The sequence below is a fragment of the Zalophus californianus genome, chromosome 8, assembly GCF_009762305.2.
Source record: "Zalophus californianus isolate mZalCal1 chromosome 8, mZalCal1.pri.v2, whole genome shotgun sequence".
In the NCBI taxonomy this organism is placed as follows: domain Eukaryota; kingdom Metazoa; phylum Chordata; class Mammalia; order Carnivora; family Otariidae; genus Zalophus; species Zalophus californianus.
The window spans coordinates 109,893,015-109,910,467 of NC_045602.1; the positions used below are offsets into that span (position 1 = coordinate 109,893,015).

A 17,453-nucleotide genomic window follows, 5' to 3' on the forward strand; every position below is an offset into this window, starting at 1 on the left:
CACTGATCTATGTGTCTTTTGTGCCAGTACTGTACTGTCTTGATGATTACAGCTTTGTAATAGAACTTGACGTCCAGAATTGTGATGCCACCAGCTTTGGTTTTCTTTTTCAACTTTCCTTTGGCTGTCCGGGGTCTCTTCTTGTTCCAACAAATTTTAGGATTATTTGTTCCTGCTCTGTGAAAAAAGTTGATGGTATTTTGATAGGGATTGCACTGAATGTGTAGATTGCTATAGGTGGCATAGACCTTTTAACACTGTTTGTTCTTCTAATCTGTGAGCATGGAACATTTTTCCATTCTTTGTGTCTTCCTCAATTTCTTTCATGAGTGTTCGATAGTTTTCTGAGTACAGATCCTTTGCCTCTTTGATTAGGTTTATTCTTAGGTATCTTACGGTTTTGGGGGCAATTGTAAATGGGATTGACTCCTTAATTTCTCTTTCTTCTGTTTCATCGTTAATGTATAGAAATACAACTGATTTCTGTGCATTGATTTTTATATCCCACCACTTTGCTGAATTCCTGTATGAGTTCTAGCAATTTTGGGGTGGAGTCTTTTGGGTTTTCCACATAGAGTATCATGTCATCTGCAAAGAGTGAGAGTTTGACTTCTTTGCTGATTCAGATGCCTTTTATTTCTTTTTGTTGTCTGATTGCTGAGGCTAGGACTTCTAGTACTATGTTGAACAGCAGTGGTGATAGTGGATAATCCCTGCCGTGTTCCTGACCTTAGGGGAAATGCTCTCAATTTTTCCCCATTGAGAATGATATTCACTGTGGGCTTTTCTTATATGGCCTTCATGATATTGAGGTATGTTCCCTGTATCCCTACACTGTGAAGAGTTTTAATCAAGAAAGGATGCTGTACTTTGCCAAATGGTTTTTCTGCATCTATTGAGAGGATCATAGGGTTCTCGTCCTTTCTTTTATTTATGTAGTGTATCACATTGATTGATTTGCAGATGTTGAACCACCCTTGCAGCCCAGGAATAAATCCCACTTGGTCATGGTGAATAATCGTTTTAATGTACTGTTGGATCCTACTGGCTCGTATTTTGGTGAGAACTTTTGCATCCATGTTCATCAGGATGCAAAAGTAATTGTAATTCTCCTTTTTGGTGGGGTCTTTGCCTGGTTTGGGGATCAAGGTAATGCTGGCCTCATAGAAAGAACTTGGAAGTTTTCCTTCCATTTCTATCTTTTGAAACAGCTTCAGAAGAATAGATATTAATTCTTATTTAAATATTTGGTAGAATTTCCCTGGGAAGCCATCCAGCCCTGGGCTCTTATTTGTTGGGAGATTTTTGATTACTGCTTCAATTTCCTTGCCGGTTATGGGTCTGTTCAGGTTTTCTATTTCTTCCTGTTTCAGTTTTGGTAGTTTATGCATCTCTAGGAATGCATCCATTTCTTCCAGATTGCCTAATTTGTTGGCATATAGTTGCTCATAATATGTTCTTATAATTCTTTGTATTTCTTCAGTGTTGGTTGTGATCTCTCCTCTTTCATTCATGATTTTATTTACTTGGGTCCTTTCTCTTTTTGATAAGTCTGGCCAGGGGTTTATCAGTCTTATTGTTTCAAAGAATCAGCTCTAGTTTTGTTGATCTGTTCTACTGTTCTTTTGGTTTCTATTTCATTGATTTCTGCTCTCATCTTTATTATTTCTCTTCTTCTGGGTTTAGGCTTTATTTGCTATTCTTTCTTCAGCTCCTTTAGGAGTTAAGGTTAGGTTGTGTATTTGAGACCTTTCTTGTTTCTTGAGAAGGGCTTCTATTGCTTTATAATTCCCTCTTAGGACAACCTTTGTTGCATCCCAAAGGTTTTGAACAATTGTGTTTTCATTTTCATTTATTTCCATGAATTTTTTAAATTCTTCTTTAATTTCCTGGCTGATGCATTCATTCTTTGATAGGATGGCCTTTAGCCTGCATGTATTTGAGTTCTTTCCTCTTGTGATTGAGTTCCAGTTTCAAAGCATTGTGGTCTGAAAATATGCAGGGAAGGATCCCAGTCTTTTGGTACTGGGTTAAGACCTGATTTGTGACCCAGTATATGATCTATTCTGGAGAATGTTCCATGGGCACTTGAGAAGAATGTGTATTCTCTTACTTTAGGATGGAATGTTCTGCTTATATCTGTGAAGTCCATCTGGTCCGGCGTGTCATTCAAAGCCCTTGTTTCCTTCTTGATCTTCTGCTTAGATGATCTGTCCATTGCAGTGAGTGGGGTGTTAAAGTCCCCTAATATTACTGTACTACTGTCAATGGGTTTCTTTAATTTTGTTATGAATCAGCTTATATAATTGGCTGCTCCCATGTTAGGGGCATAAATATTTACAATTGTTAGATCTTGTTGGATAGACCTGCTAATTATGATAGTGTCCTTCTTCATCTCTTATTACAGTCTTTGGTTTAAAATCTAATTTGTCTGAAATAAAGATTGCCACCCCAGCTTTCTTTTGATGTCCATTAGCATGATAAATGGTTTTCCATCCCTTCACTTTAAATCTGGAGGTGTCTTTGAATCTAAAATGAGTCTCTTGCAGACAGCATATCAGTGGGTCTTTTTTTTATCCAATCTGATACCCTGTGTCTTTTGATCGGGGCATTTAGCCCATTTACATTTACATTTACATTTAGGGTAACTATTGAAAGATGAATTTAGTGTCATTGTATTACCTGTAAAGTCACTGTTTCTGTATATTGTCCCTGTTCCTTTCTGGTCTGTGTTACTTTTGGGCTCTCTCTGCTTAAATGATCCCTTTTAATATTTCTTGTAGGGCTGGTTTGGTGATCACAAATTCTTTTAGTTTTTGTTTGTCATGGCAGCTTTTTTCACTCCTATTTTGAATGACAGCCTTGATGGATAAAGTATTCTTGGCTGCTTATTTTTCCCATTTAGCACATTGAATATATTATGCCAGTCCTTTCTGGCCTGCCAGGTCTCTGTGGGTAGGTCTGCTGCCAGTCTAATGTTTCTACCCTTGTAGGTTATGGACCTGTGGTCCTGAGCTACTTTCAGGATTTTCTCTTTGTCTCTGAGATTTGCAGGTTTCACTGTTATATTTTGGGGTGTTGGCCTATTTTTTATTGATTTTTGAGGGGAGTTCCCTGTGCCTCCTGGACTTGGATGCCTGTTTCCTTCCCCAGTTAGAGAAGTTCTCTGCTATAATTTGCTCCAGTATACCTAATGCCCTTCTCTCTCTTTCCTCTTCTTCTGGGATCCCAGTTCTAATATTCTTTCGCTTTACGATATCACTTATCTCTTGAATTCTCCCCTCAAGATCCAGTAGTTGTTTCTCTCTCTTTTCCTCAGCTTCTTTATTCCCCATCATTTTGTCTTCTATATCACTAATTCTTCTGCCTCATTTATCCTAGCAGTTAGGGCCTCCATTTTTTTTTATTTCATCTCATTAATAGCCTTTTTGGTTTTGACTTGGTTAGATTTTAGTTCCTTTATTTGTCCAGAAAGGGATTCTTTAGTGTCTTCTATGCTTTTTCCAAGCCCAGCTAGTATCTTTATAATCTTTATTCTGAACTCTAGTTCTGACATCTTACTTATGTCCATACTGATTAGGTCCCTGGCAGTCAGTACTGCCTCTTGTTCTCTTTTTTGAGGTGAGTTTTTCCATTTTGTCATTCTGTCCAGAGAAGAATAGATGAATGAGAGAACAAAATACTAAGATGGCAACAATGACTCCAGAGAAATATACACTAAACTAAAGTCAGAAGAGACCTGAAACCAAAAAAATAAATAAATAAATTTTAAATTAAAAAAAAAAAACAAAAAGAAAAGAGAATATAATTAGACAGGTGAACAAATAGAGCCATACGCTGGATCATGTGTGTGTGTTGGTCTGTTTGTTTGAAAAAACTAGATCCCAAAATTGTAAAGAAAGAAAAACTTACATATGTACAAAAATAAAATTAAATACAGTGAAAGGATAGAATGTAACTGTAAAAATGAAAATTAAAACACAAGAAAAAACAAAAGAGAAAAGAAAACAAAAAAGAAAGGGATATAAACAGACAGGTGAACAGAACAGAGCAATACACTATATCCGAAGTACATTTTGGTCATTTTGTTAGAAGAAATTACATCTCAAAATTGTAAAGAAGGAAAAAGTTATGTGTATACAAAAATAAAACTAAATGCATTGAAAGAATAGAATGTAACTGTGAAGATGAAAATTAAAAAAGACTAACAAAACAAAAAAAGGAAGAAGAAAAAGAATATGATTAAACAGGTGACTAGAACAGAGCCATACACTAGATTTCGGGTGTATTTTGGTCTGTTAGAAGAAATTGCATCCCAAAATTGTAAAGAAAGAAAAACTTATATATATACAAAATTAAATACAATGAAGGGATAGAATGTAACTGTAAAAATGAAAATTAGAAAAGATTTAAAAGAAGAGTTGACAAAATAAGAAATTGGTTGAAAAAGGAAAGAGGGGGGCGCCTGGGTGGCTCAGATGGTTAAGCGTCTGCCTTTGGTTCAGGTCATGATCCCAGGGTCCTGGCATTGAGCCCCACATTGGGCTCCCTGCTGAGCAGGGAGGCTGCTTCTCCCTCTCCCTCTGCCTGCTGCTTCCCCTGTGCTCTCGCTCTCGCTCTCTCTCTCTCTGTCAAAAATAAATAAAATCTTTAAAAAAAAGAAAAGAAAGAGGAAAGAGAAAAAATTTTAAAAATTAAAATTGAAAGACTAAAGAATCATGGGAAAAAAGCCATGAATTCTATGTGCTGTATTCCCCTAGTGCTGGAATTTTGCAGTTCTTATTGATCAGTAAACTTGGTCTTGGCTGGATGTTCTTGCTGATCTTTTTTTTTTTCTTCTTTAGATTAAATTTATTTGTGGGTTTTTATTATTAACATATAATATATTAGTTGTTTCAGGGGTATAAGTCTGTGATTCATCAGTCTTACACAATACACAGCACTCACCACAACACATACCCTCCCCAGTGTCCATCACCCAGCCTGATCTTCTGGGGGAGGGGCCTGTTGCATTGATTCTCAAGTGTCTTTGGCCCAGGCAGAATTGCACCGCCCTTGCCAGGGAGCCAGGCTAAGTAATCTGCTCTGGTTTGCTCTATCTGGCTTTTGTTCCCTGAAGGCTTTCCGCACAGTTTTAGAGGATGAGAATGAAAATGGCCTCCCAATGTCTGGCCCTAGAGCCAAAAGCTTGGGACCCCACTCCTCAGTGCACCCTCAGAGAAAAACAGGCAATCACTCCTATCTCCCTGGTTTCCAACTGCACTCTCTGCTCACCCAGCCCATGACTAAACGTTTCTATCTCAGGCCCATGACCCCATTTGAGTCTCCAAACCCTGCAGACTCCTGCGGCTCGCTCCTGTGCTGCTCCTCCCAGGGGCGGAAAGGGGTCTTGCTGGTTCTGCCGCTTGCTGGGCCACTGCTCGGGGAGTGGTCACCCGACTATGCTAGGTTCAGGATTTATGGCATCCCTGAGCTGAGAGCCCACTCCTGGACTCGGATTGCAGCTGGCTTCCGCTTAGCCACCTCAGCGCCTTTCAGTCCTGACGTCCCTCACCAGAGCAGACTTCTAAAAGTTCTGATTTTGCCCTCTGCTGCTGTATTACTTTCTAGTAGCCAGCTTTAGGAGGCTCCGTCCCCATGGAGTCTATCTTCCCATATATCACCTCGGATTCACTTCTCCGTACCTCCTACCTTGCAGAAAGTGGTCGCTTTTCTATTTGTAGAGTTGCAGCTATTCTTTTCTTAGATCTTCATTTGAGTTTGCAGGTGTTCAGAATGATTTGGTAGCTATCTAGCTAAATTCCTGGGTCTAGACAAAACTAAGGTCTCCTACTCCTCTGCCAGCTTGGACTCTTCCCCACCAAAGATTAATTGACCATATAATTGTGGCTTTATTTCTGGGTTTTTCATTCTGTTACATTGATCTATATGTCTATTTCTGTGCCAGTTTTGATTACTATAGCTTTGTAGTATACTATTTTTATTACTGTAGTTTTGTACTATAACTTGAAGTCTGGAATTGTGATGTCTCTAGCTTTGCTTTTCTTTTTCAGGGTTGCTTTGGCTATTCAGGGTCTTTCATGGTGCCATACAAATTTTAGGATTGTTTGTTCTAGTTCTATGACAAATGCTTTTGGTATATTAATAGGGATTGCAATAAATGTGTAGATTGCTTTGGGTAGTATAGACATTTTAACAATATTTTTTCTCCCAATCCATGAGCATGGAATGTCTTTCCACTTCTTTTTGTCATCTTCAATTATTTTCATCAGTGTTTTATAGTTTTCAGAGTACAAGTCTTTCACCTCTTCATTTAGGTTTATTTGTAGGTATCTTATTTACACCATTTTTTTTAACAACTGCAAAATTAGCCTACGGTGATAAACTATAACCAATTACATATTTAGGTTGCTTCCTGCCTTTTGCTATTACAAGCAGGGCTGCAAAGAAGAGCCTGGTACATATATATGTGTTTGAATATACGTAAGCACATTTGGAAAGTTAAATTACTAGGGTGCCTGGGTGGCTCAGTCATTAAGTGTCTGACCAGCTCAGGTCATGATCTTGGGGTCCTGGGAGGGAGCCCTGTGTTGGGCTCCCCACTAAGCAGAGAGTCTGCTAGTCCCTCTCCCTCTGCCCCTCCCCCCACCCATGTGTGTGGGCATGTGTGCTCTCTCTCTTTCTCAAATAAATAAAATCTTTATTAAAAAAAAGGAAGTTAAATTACTGAATGTGGAATTGCTGGGTCAATGGGTAAATCCATGTATAATTTTACTAAGTTGTTTTCATGGAGGCTGACAGTTTTACTAATTGACAATTTCTTTTTTTTTTAAGACTTTATTTATTTATTTGACAGAGAGAGACACACAGCGAGAGAGGGAACACAAGCAGGGGGAGTGGGAGAGGGAGAAGCAGGCTTCCCACTGAGCAGGGAGCCCGATGCGGGGCTCGATCCCAAGACCCTGGGATCATGACCTGAGCCGAAGGCAGACGCTTAACGACTGAGCCAAAGTGTGAGAGTGCTTGCTAATGGGTAATATCAACTACTGGATAATATCAACTTTATGATATATAGATTCCTATATGAATTTGGACTGCTCTTCAGCTTTCTTGTATCTACTAGGGTAGGCTAGGTTATACCATAGTAACAAATAACCTCAAAATCTTAGTGGTTTAGAACAAGAAATTTTCCTTTTGTTACATGGCCATCAAGGGTTGCTGAAGGCTCTCTGCCATGACTTTCACTCAAAAATTTAGGCTAACAGGGTTGCTGTCATCTTGAACATTTCTAGTTGTCCTGGCTAAAGGAAAGAGGGCCCTGGAGAGTCTCACACCATCAGTACAGTCATAGATGTGCCCAAAAGATAGAAAGCTGAAGATATTTGGCAAACAGCAGCTCTGACTAAATACCATATCTCTGTTCTGTCCTGTTAATCTGTCACTTCATGTGGTAGAAACACAAGTTTTTCTTTTTTGGAGTATGTCTGGCTGTTCTCTCATTTTCAGTTTTCCTACTAAACTAGAATTAGCTTCTCTAACCACCCTCTGCCCTCCAGAAAAAGCCAAATTCTGTCAATATTTTTTATTTTGTCTGCATTAAATTGATAGATTTAAAGAAAATTGGGCGCCTGAGTGGCTCAGTTGGTTAAACGACTGCCTTTGGCTCAGGTCATGATCCCAGAGTCCTGGGATCGAGTCCCACATCGGGCTCCCCCTTCTCTGTGGGGAGCCTGCTTCTCCCTCCGCCTCTGCCTGCCACTCCCCCTGCTTGTGCGCTCTCTCTCTCTCTCTCTCTCTCTCTCTGTGTTAAATAAATAAATAAAATCTTTAAAAAAATAAAATAAGATAAAGAAAATTGACATCTTACTCTATTGAGTTTCCACAACCAAGAAGCAAATATATATTTTCAATTATTTACACCTTCTTTTGTATCTCTCATATTAATAGAAATAATTATTAGTAAGTATTCTTTTTTATTTTATTATCACCTGCAAATAATAATTTTAATTCCTTCTTTATAAGTAGGCTGGTTTTCTTGAAGGAAAAGAAAAGATATAACCATTTCTCAAATAACATATCCATTACAAAATCAAAAATTTTTTCAAAAAAGTTCATACAGAAGATTTTTCTTTTCAAGATCCATCTTTGTATTAACTCTAGTAAATAAGTAGATTACCATTACCATTACCCCAACAATAATATATTTTCTCTGGCAACTGGAAACACCAAATTTTTAAGAATTATATTTGTTTTGTGTTTTGCAGATGTCTATTATGCCCACCTATACAGGAACCCAGGAGATGATGAGCCATTAATGTAGAATAAGATCTGACTCTAAAGAAAGAGGCTCACTGGCCCTTTCATCATACTTGAGAGATGTTGAAAATTAAATATCCCCAGGTAATTAGAGTGTGGTTTTGAGTGACATAGGCATTGCTTTCCTATTGCATTTTGAATTATTTTGTTGTGAGAAAAAAACATGTTGTTTTCTTGGGGAAGAAAAAATCCGCTTATTTCTAAAAGTAAGCAGGTATTGTATTACACCTAGGGTTTGTTTTATGTTGGGAATGAGAACTTCTTATTGCATCTAATTTCTTTTCACTGCCTTTGTAATTAGGATGTGAAGTTCAACCTGAGAGTATTTTCCTTCCTTATAACTTGTTTCTCATTTTATACTCCTATCTCAGCATTACTCTGCTCTTTTTCCTACAATCCATACTCTTAAGAGTTCCATCCTTAGTTAATCACAAGACTGTGAATTAAATAGAAGTTGGTCATTAAGTGCTGAGAAGCAGATTATTTGTGAAATTATAATGCATGTATGGTTGTGCTTGCGATAGAGGTCAGAGAGGAATACATCAAATTTGAATACCTCACCGTCATCAAAGTGAAGTCTCATAAAAATCTTATGGATTTTTAAAATGGAATGGGGTGCCTGGGTGTCTCAGTTGGTTAAGTGTCTGCCTTTGGCTCAGGTCATGATCTCGGAGTCCCGTGGTGGGCTCCCTACTCAGCGGGGAGTCTGCTTCTCCCTCTCTCTCTCTCTCTCCCTCTGCCCCTGCCCCCACTTGCGCACAGGTGCTCTCACTCTCTCTCAAATAAATAATCATTTTTTAAAAATCTGATGGAATGATTTAAACTGAAAATAGAGACTTTATCATTACACAAAAATGGAGAAAATGTCTTCATGGAGCCAACACAGAATAAGTACTGGGAATATGGCAGAGTAAAAAGAGACCCACCAAAATAACAAACATCTGAAATATAAAATGTTTAAGAAGACAGATTTCAGTTGTGGTAAGCAAAGATAGCACCACAGCCTTGATTTTAGAACTTGGGCAATACCTACAAAGAGAAAAACTGTGTACAAACCCAGAGGAAACAATGGTAATAGAAAAATAGGAAAAAAAAAAACGCTAAAATGCAGAAGGAATGGAATTGTCAATCATAGGGCTGAAAAGGACAAAAGACACAGATTTATTAAAAAGAACTAGTTAGAATTAAAAAAAAAAAAAAACGCCTGGAAGCACAGTGATAAAAGTATAAAGCAATTTACATTACTTAAGGGAAAAAATGTCACTAGAATAGTGGTGTGGTCAATAAAATTGAGGCTAAATAGAAAGATCCAGATTAAAATACAGATGGAATAGACAAATAGGTTGTAATAAATCCTATATACCTAGTTTTTTGTTCCTGCAACTCTCTGAATAATAGCAGGAGATGGGGGGTATTGCAAATAGGAAGAAACTGCAGTAAAGGAAAAATTGAAGTTATTATGGAGAAAAACAGACCTTTGTCTACAGATTGAGAGTTTGGCATGTACTTATTATTTGACACTTAAGAACAGTGTACTCACATACCTACTTACCAGTTACTTAACACTGAAAAGAACTGTCCTCTGGAGAATAAAAGATAAGAATGACCTTAGACTTTGTACTCAAATAACATTAAGATGCATTTAGAGAAATATTTACAGAATATCAGCCGATTATCTTGCCTAGTTTCTGCCTTTTGAAGATAAAGGATTTTTGAGCCCTGATATCTTAGAATTTCTAATAGCCAAGTACCAGAGAAGATTATAAAAGACTGGGAATGCAGAGGAAACTTCTGAAAGTGGTGGAGACTGAGCACTTTGAAGGAAGTGAGGTGGTGGTACCATCCAGGAGGGGCAGCTTAGGTACTCAGGTACAAAGCATCTCAGTGCAGGATCTCCACCTGAGGTTTTGCATTCTGGGGTCTGGGCCTCTATACATATGGAAATGTAACCTTACCTGTACTCAAGGATAAGCAGAGCCTAGGAAAATCTTGCTGACCAAAGTGCAGAAGACTGCTAATTTACATATTTATCATGAGAAATAGAATTTTCAGGTGAACTTGAATGTTAGGAATGAGTAAAATTTTTGTAGTCTTTAAGTCACATGGGGAAAACAATTAAAACAACTGTATAACTTTGGTGAATTAGAATAGATTTAGAATAAAAGAATGTAACTGGTTTTAAGAAGTGTTTTTCTGCTAAACTTGAAGTATTCTTCCCTGGTATCGAGATACTTTCTGGAGGACCTAAATGATGGACATTCACTGATGAGCTCTGGATATGGCAGGAAATGTATGCTTAATTCTACACATATAATCTGTGCTTCTATACAGATGGACTTCCACTGACACTTTCTCCCTTTAAATCCTTTACTACCATTGGCTTTACCAGCTTTTATGTATAGACAAATGTTGGTCAAATACATCACTGATTTTTTTACTTTAAAAAAATTCAAAAGATGCAAAAGGATTCTATATGTAATGAAAAGACTGGCTTCCCCAGATTCTTCATCCTCTCACCAAAAACAGCTCATATTATCAATTTCTTAGACATCCTTCCAAAGATAGGCATATTCAAGCAAATTCCTATATTGTTTAGTAGTGAAATACACCAAATCCAACTTGTAATGGATGTGTTGTGGTTTTGTTGGCCTCTGACATGGTAGAGCTGTGGACTGAGCTGCAGAGGCTCCACATCTGCCCCTGACGATTAATAAAGACATGGAACCTGCCATCTAATTTTCTCAGGCTCAGGTTATTGCAGTAGGGCCAGGTCCTGGTTGCCTAGTGTGGCTCATCAGCTGAATTCAGTCACAGGTCTGAGAGAATGATCTCTTCTGCAATTGTTTCCTATGCTCTAGCTAAATAAGACAGGGATGTTTCTTGGTTTTCTTGTATTGATAATTCGTTCCTGAGACCACCTTTCGTTATGTTAGAAAACAAGAAGATTGCATCTTCTAAAGCACAGACTGGTCACTGTCCCATTTGGGCAGGGTCTTGAGAGCCAACTTGTGAGTTTGCTATTTTGTTGTCAGAAAGATGAGCTAGAGATCAGCTAGTCAAAAACAAAGTTATGTTTGGTGATACTTACTTTTAATAATTATTTTAGGTAATATATAAGTAAAAAACCCATTTGAAAGTCACTATGTTCATTTGCCTTAGTGTATATTTTGCAACTAGTTGTTCTTGGAGTGCTCACTGCTCAGAGCAGTGAGTGCTTCATTAAGATTTATTTTTATGCAGGCAGTTGGTCACACCTACCCTAAAAAAATGTTTCCATGTTAGGCTCCAAAATAAATATACAAAAAGCAGTAGCTTTTCTCTCTGCCAGGAATAACTAGCTTAGAAAATATAATGGAAGGAGAGATCCCATTCATAATAACAGCAAAAATACATAATAACTGGGAATAAACTAAAGGAAAGTATAAAGCTTGTATGAATAAAGCTATACAAATCTGAGAGGCATAAAATAAAACTAGAATAAATGAAAAGCTCCCTAAAGTAAGCTATAAATATAATTTCAGTCAACTTCCCAACAGGATATATATTTTTTTATTTAAATTCAGTTTAGTTAACATATAGTATATTATTAGTTTCGGAGGTAGAATTTAGTGATTCATCAGTTGCATATAATACCCAGTGCTGATTTGCCCTCCCTAATGCCCATCACCCAGTTCCATATTCCCCTACCCCTCTCCCCTCCAGCAACTCTTGTTTTGTTTCATATAGTTAAGAGTCTCTTATGGTTCATCTCCCAACAGGATATTTTTTAAATTGCTTATCTGAAAAAAGATGGCATAAAAAATAGCCTTGAAAATATTTTTAAAAAGTAATAATGGAAATATTGCCCTGTCATGTATGAATTGTTGGTATGCTAAAGGTATATTAAAACAAAACATTGAGAGCTGATGCAGGCCATCATCATAGACAGAAAAAACACATTGAAATGTGTTTTTGAGAGTTTTCTTTTGCACATGTACCTATATCATTATTCATTTATTTATACCATTATTTAATCCTTTGTTTAATAAATATATCCTGGGCACATCCTAGATGCTGGGGATACCATAATGTTCAAAACACCAGATTCTGTTACCTGGGAGTTTCCAGTATAGTTGTGATGAAAAACATTAATAAGGGGTGCCTGGGTGGCTCAGTCGTTAAGCATCTGCCTTTGGCTCAGGTCATGATTCCAGGGTCCTGGCATCAAGCCCCGCATCGGGCTCCCTGCTCCGCGGGGAGCCTGCTTCTCCCTCTCCCACCACCCGTGCTTGTGTTCCCTCTCTTGCTGTGTCTCTCTCTGTCAAAATTAATAAATAAAAAAAAAAGCATTAATAAAATCGTGATTAACTGTTTAATTACAACCTTTGGTAATAAAGGTTTTGATTTGATAAATCATATTGTCTTCTTAATAGAACTAATTAAGGGTAAAACTTTTTAAAACAAGTTGGACATTAGAAAGTCTCCAAATTTGTTAACATGCCCCAGTTCCAACTGTGTTTCCCAAGTTTGCTTTTGGAAACCCAAAGTGTATCCCTCTCTATACACATAATTTTAAAATGGTAGTTGAGTTCCTGGACCTAATATAGAGCAGGCCCAAGAGCCTACTTTTATTCCATAGCTAGACCTTTAAAAAGGGCCATGCAGAAGATAGAAGTGGAAATGGAAGAAAATAATTTTCTCCTCTTTTCTGGGAAAGTTCCAAACCTAGGCAGAATTCTGAGGTGAACAACATTGTCATGTCAGATCTCTTTGAACACGTTTTTCTTATTCCTTTCTTTACCACAGACCTGGCACACAGTTCCTTGTTGAATTAGGCTAAAGTTTGGTGTGGTTTTTTTTTTTTTTCTTTTTTTAATTTAAATTCCAGTTAGTTAACATATAGTGCAGTACTGGTTTCAAGAGAAGAATTTAGTGACTCATCACATACATCTAACACCCAGTGCTCATCCCAACCAATGCCCTCCTTAATGCCCATCATGCATTTAGCCCATCCCCCCACCAACCTCCCCTCCAGCAACCCTCAGTCTGTTTTCTGTATTTAAGTCTCTTGGGGTGCCTGGGTGGTTCAGTTGGCTGAGTGTCCGACACTTGATCTCAGGTCCTGGTCTCAGGGTCATGAGATTGAGCCCAGTGTCAGGCTCCATGCTGCGTGGGGAGTCTGCTGAAGATTCTCTCTCTCCCTCTCCCTCTGCCCTGCTGCCCCTCCTTTCTTTAATATAAATAAATCATTTTTTAAAAAGTCTTGTGGTTTGCCTCCCTGTTTTTATCTTGTTTCCTTCCCTTCCTCATGTTCATCTGTTTTCTTAAATTCCACATATGAGTGAAATCATATATTTGTCTTTCTCTGACTGATTTCACTTAGTATAATACACTCAATTCCACCCACGTCATTGGAAATGCCAAGATTTCATTCTTTTTGATTGCTGAGTAATATTCCACTGTGTGTATATACCACTCTTTTCTATCCATTCATCAGCCGTTGGACATTTGGGCTCTTTCCATAATTTGGTTATTGTTGATAATGCTGTTATAAACATTGGGGTGCATGTACCTCTTCAATCTGTATTTTTGTATCCTTTGGGTTAATACCTAGTAGTGCAATTGCTGGGTCATAGGGTAGTTCTATTTTTAACTTTTTGAGGAAGCTCCATACGGTTTTCCAGAGTGGCTGCCCCAGTTTGCATTCCCACCAACAATGTAAGAGGGTTCCCCTTTCTCTGCAAACTCACCAACATCTGTTGTTTCCTGTGTTGTTTATTTTAGCCGTTCTGACAAGTGTAAGGTGGTTTCTCATCATGGTTTTGATTTGTGTTTCCCTGATGATGGGTGATGTTGAGCATCTTTTCATGTGTCTCTTAGCCATCTGGATGTCTTCTTTGGAAAAGTATTCAAAAAAAATTGTCTATTCATGTCTTCTGCCCATTTCTTAACTGGATTATTTGTTTTTTGAGTGTTCAGTTTGATGAGTTCCTTATAGGTTTTGGATACTAACCCTTTATCAGATATGTCATTTGCAGATATCTTCTCCCATTCTGTAGCCTGCCTTTTAGTTCTGTTGATTGTTTCCTTCACTATGCAGAAGATTTTTATCTTGACGAAGTCTCAATAGTTCATGTTTGCATTTGTTTCCCTTGCCTTGGGAGATGTGTCTAGTAGAAGTTGCTGGGACCAAGGTCAAAGAGGTTGCTCCCTGTTTTCTCCTCTAGGATTTTTATGGTTTCCTGTCTTACATTCAGATTCCATTTTGAACTTATTTTTTTGTCTGGTGTAAGAAAGTGGTCCAGTTTCATTCTTCATGTCACTGCCGAGTTTTCCCAACACCATTTGTTGAAGAGACTGTCTTTTTTCCATTAGCTATGTTTTCCTGCTTTGTCAAAGATTAGTTGACCATATAATTGGGTCCATTTCTGGGTTCTCCATTCTGTTCCATTGATCTGTGTGTCAATTTTTGTGCCAGTACCAAACCATCTTGATGACTACAGCTTTGTAATACAGCTTGAAATCGGGAATCGTGATGCCTCCAGCTTTGATTTTCTTTTTCAGGATTGCTTTGGCTATTCAGTCTTTTGTGGTTCCAAACAAATTTTAGGATTGTTTGTTCTAGCTCTGTGAAAAATGCTGGTGGTATTTTGATAGGCATTGCATTGAATGTGTAGATTGCTTTGGGTAGTATAGACATTTTAACAATATTTGTCCTTCCAATCCATGAGCATGGCATGTTTTTCCATTTCTTTTTCTCCTCTTTGATTTCTTTCATAAGTGTTCTATAGTTTTCAGAGTACAGATCTTTTATCTCTTTGGTTGGGTTTATTCCTAAGTATCTTATGGGTTTTGGAGCAATTGTAAATGGGATTAATTCCTTGATTTCTTTTTCTGCTACTTCATGCTTGGTGTATAGACATGCAACAGATGTCTGTATGTTGATTTTATATCCTGTGCCTTTGCTGAATTCATGTATCAGTTCTAGCAAATTTTTGGTGGAGTCTTTGGGGTTTTCTTTTTTTTTTTTAAGATTTTATTTATTTGAGAGAGCATGAGCTGGGGGAGAGGCAGATGGAGAGGGAGTGGCAGACTCCCCGCTGAGCAAGGAGCCCAACATGGGGCTTGATCCCAGGACCCTGGTTCGTGACCTGAGCCAAAGACAGATATTTAACCGACTGAGCAACCCAGGCACCCCTTTCGGGTTTTCTACATAGAGTATCATGTCATCTGCAAATAGTGAAAGTTTGACTTCTTCCTTGCCAATTTGGATGCCTTTTCTTTCTTTCTGTTGTCTGATTGCTGAGGCTAAGACTTTCGTTTACTGTGTTAAATAATAATGGTGAGAGTGTCTTGTTCCTGACCGTAGAGGACAAGCTCTCAGTTTTTCTCAGTTGAGGATGGTATTAGCTGTGGGTCTTTCATATATGGCCTTTATGATGTTAAGTATGTTCCATCTATCCCTACTTTCCTGAGGGTTTTTATCAAGAATGGATGCTATATTTGTCAAATGCTTTTTCTGCATCTATTGAGAAAATCATATGGTTCTTATCCTTTCTTTTATTAATGTGGTGTATCACATTGATTGATTTGTGAATATTGAACCACTCCTGCAGTCCAGGGATAAATCCTACTGGATCATGGTGAGTAATTCTTTTAATGTACTGTTGGATTCGATTTGCTAGTATCTTATTGAGAATTTTTGCATCCATGTTCATCAGGGATATTGGCCTGTAATTCTCCTTTTTGATGGTGTCTTTGGTTTTGGAATCAAGGTAATGCTGGCCTCATAGAATGAGTTTGGAAGTTTTCCTTCCATTTCTATTTTTTGGAATAATTTGAGAAGGATAGGTATTAACTCTTCTTTAAATGGCTGGTAGAATTCTCCTGGGAAGCCACCGACCCTGGACTTTTGTTTGTTGGGAGATTTTTGATTACTCAACTCAGTTTCTTTGCTGATTACAGATCTGTTCAAATTTTCTATTTCTTCCTGTTTGTTTTCATAGTTTGTATGTTTCTAGGAATTTGTCCATTTCTTCCAGATTGCCCAATTTGTTGGCATATAATTGCTCATAATATTCTCTTATGATTATTTGTATTTCTGTGGTATTGGTTGTGATCTCTCCTTTCATTCGTGATTTTATTTATTTGGGACCTTTTTCTTTCCTTTTTGATAAGTCTGGCTGGGGGGTTATCAATTTTATTAATTCTTTTTTAAAATTATTTTTCCTTTTTTTTTATTGTTAGTCACCATACAGTACATCATTAGTTTTTGATGTAGTGTTCCATGATTCATTGTTTGCATATAATTCTTTCAAAGAACCAGCTCCTAGTTTTACTGATCTGTTTTACTGGTTTTTTGTTTGTTTGTTTCTATATCGTTTATTTCTGCTCTAATATTTATTATTTCCCTTCGTCTGCTGGCCATATGTTTTATTTGCTGTTCCTTTTCTAGCTACTTTAGGTATAAGGTTAGGTTGTGTATTTGACACTTTTCTTGCTTCTTGATGAAGGCCTGTATTGCTATATACTTTCCTCTTATGACCGCCTTTGCTGCATCCCAAAGGTCTTGGTCTTGGACTGTTGTGTTTTCATTTTCATTTGCTTCCATGTATTTTTTTATTTATTTTTTTAATTTTCTGGTTAACCCATTCATTCTTTAGTAGGATGTTCTTTAACATCTATATGTTTGTGGTCTTTCTAAATTTTTTCTTGTGGTTGACTTCAGGTTCGATAGTGTGTGGTTTTAAAATATGCTTGGTATGATCTCGATCTTTCTGTTCTGTTGAGGGCTGATTTATGACCCAGTATGTGATCTATTCTGGAGAATGTTCCATGTGCTCTTGAAAAGAATGTGCATTCTGCTGCTTTAGATGAAGTGTTCTGAATATATCTGTTAAATCTGTCTGGTCCAGTGTGTCATTCAAAGCCATTGTTTCTTGTTGATTTTCTGCTTAGATGATCTGTCCATTGCTGTAAGCGGAGTGTTAAAGTCCCCTACTATTATTGTATTATCAATGAGTTTATGTTTGTTACCAACTGATGTAAATATTTATGCCCCCAACATAGGAGCACCCAAATATATATATTTGTTAGATCAACCCCTTGATTATGATATAGTGCCCTTCTTCATCTCTTGTTACAGTCTTTGTTTTAAA

At 37.5% G+C, this 17,453-nt stretch overlaps 1 protein-coding gene across 3 annotated transcripts in view; it reads left to right on the top strand.

Annotated features, from left to right (window-relative positions):
* Positions 1 to 17,453, top strand: part of RNF24 (ring finger protein 24) — a 77,418-nt gene that overhangs the window by 25,044 nt on the left and 34,921 nt on the right. For 2 of the 3 annotated variants that reach the window (XM_027624005.1, XM_027624006.1), the window contains exon 2: positions 8,265 to 8,400. The exons of the other annotated variant lie outside the window; for it this stretch is intronic. The gene's annotated coding sequence lies outside the window, so the exon portion shown is untranslated. The remainder of the gene's footprint in view (positions 1 to 8,264; positions 8,401 to 17,453) is intronic. 3 annotated transcript variants of the gene reach the window in all.